At 44.1% G+C, this 1,709-nt stretch overlaps 1 non-coding gene across 1 annotated transcript; it reads left to right on the forward strand.

Annotated features, from left to right (window-relative positions):
* Nucleotides 1-273: 273 nt before the first annotated feature.
* LOC123833434 lies at nucleotides 274-403 on the forward strand. Its single transcript, XR_006788264.1, has one exon. It is a non-coding gene; the product is annotated as a small nucleolar RNA SNORA31 (small nucleolar RNA).
* Nucleotides 404-1,709: the final 1,306 nt, after the last annotated feature.

The following is a 1,709-nucleotide window of genomic DNA, read 5'->3' on the forward strand; positions in this document are numbered from 1 at the left end:
AAATATATCACTACTCAGTATCAAATTTATTTATCATAGTTATTTTTTATTGACTCTACCCAACTGATCTATAATCTACAAGAAGGCAGAGATGTTTTATATCAGTTTTGTTCGCTGCTGTATCCCAGAACAGTGCCTAGTTTCAGTTCCTAGTTTGTGTTCAATAAACACCTGTTGATTAGAAAAACAAATAGATGAATAAATGAATGAGTGATGGGCCTCCTAATGTTCTGCCTGTGTGAATAGCAGAATGATGAGGAAAAACAGGGAGTATTGCATCCACCGATAGACATCAAACAATCTAACATTGTTCTTTTGCTTTGCACTAAGATGCGAAAGAAAAAAGTCCCTGCACTTTCTGTCTGTCTTTGTGGCAGCCCAGGTTGAACAGGGGACTACATCTGCGGCCTGGAAAAAGAAAAAAGGAAAAGAAAAACAGGGAGTAAAGGAAAGAAATCATTAGAATTGAGATGGGGTAGCTAGGTAAGTTTGATTTAGGGCTTGGTCCACTCTGATGTGACATAACTACAAGTAGAAATTTATCCTTTCTTGTTCATTTAGGATTTACTTATCCAGCCAGCTCTAAAAGGATTTTGGAAAACTTACACTATCGCTTTAATAAGATAATTACTAAGACATAATAGGACCAAAACATTGTGACATTGAAGATGTAGAACTGATGTTGGGTGAAGTGTGTTGAAAATGCATGGATTAATGATTACATTTCAAATATAACACCTTCAGAATCCTGTCACAGCAGCAGCCTCTCTTGCACCAGAGGTTTTATTATATGAAACCAAAATTGATGTATTGGTTGACTGAGGAACTGACTTCTCCTCCAGTATTTTCCCTTTTCTACATACTGAGGCAATGCCAGCCACCAGGAAAGCAGCCTAGACGCAGATTGTGTAAAGAATAAGGGGAAAGCAACAGCTCTAGATGACTTCAGAGATCCAGGGCAGAAGCTGAAATCGCTGAGCTCCCACCTGCACTGGCCTGGGAGCCCATGTCCTCCCCAAAGGGCTGACCGCTGCCTGAGCCTCGCTGAGGAGGCTGACTGACAGGCAGGGCACCCCTAGAAGACACGCCCGGGGTAGGGACAGGTGCTGCACACTGCCGGACCACCCTGCTTCCCTCGTTCCTTCCCTTCCCTGTTTAATGGGGGGCACTTTCCACTGGTGATTTTTCCCAAAATAATTCTTTGCCCTGCTCTTCTTGTTTGTTGGAAGGGAGGGAAGGCAGGAGGGAGGGAAAGGAAAGAAGGAAGGAATATTTCATAGATATTAAAAGTGGAATAGCTCTCACCTCACTTCCCGACATACCCACTTGAAATTCTTATAACAACTTTCAAATGATAAAACATAGGTGAGAAAGGTACATATCAAAGTCAGTTTTCTTTGTTTTGCTAGATTGGAAGTGCCTCAGCGATATCCTTGTGGAGGTCCTAGGGCCCGAGTGGTTACACATTTTGTCAGGCCCTGGCCAGTGTGGCTCAGTCGGTCGGCTCGTCGTCCAGGAAACCGATCGATGTTTCTCTCCCTCTCTCTCCCCTTCCCTTCCCGTCTCTCTAAAATTAAAATTAAAATTAAAATAACTCAGCACTGGTCTTGGCCAGGAACACTTTGCCAGTACCCTTCCGCAGATGCCCGCCGTGCAGCCACACGGGGTGCTCAGACAACCTCATCCTGGCGGCCAGCAGGAGACAGGCC

Source organism: Phyllostomus hastatus, unplaced genomic scaffold (genome assembly GCF_019186645.2).
Source record: "Phyllostomus hastatus isolate PE091 unplaced genomic scaffold, TTU_PhHast_1.1 phas_scaffold_21, whole genome shotgun sequence".
NCBI classification, from domain to species: Eukaryota; Metazoa; Chordata; class Mammalia; order Chiroptera; family Phyllostomidae; genus Phyllostomus; species Phyllostomus hastatus.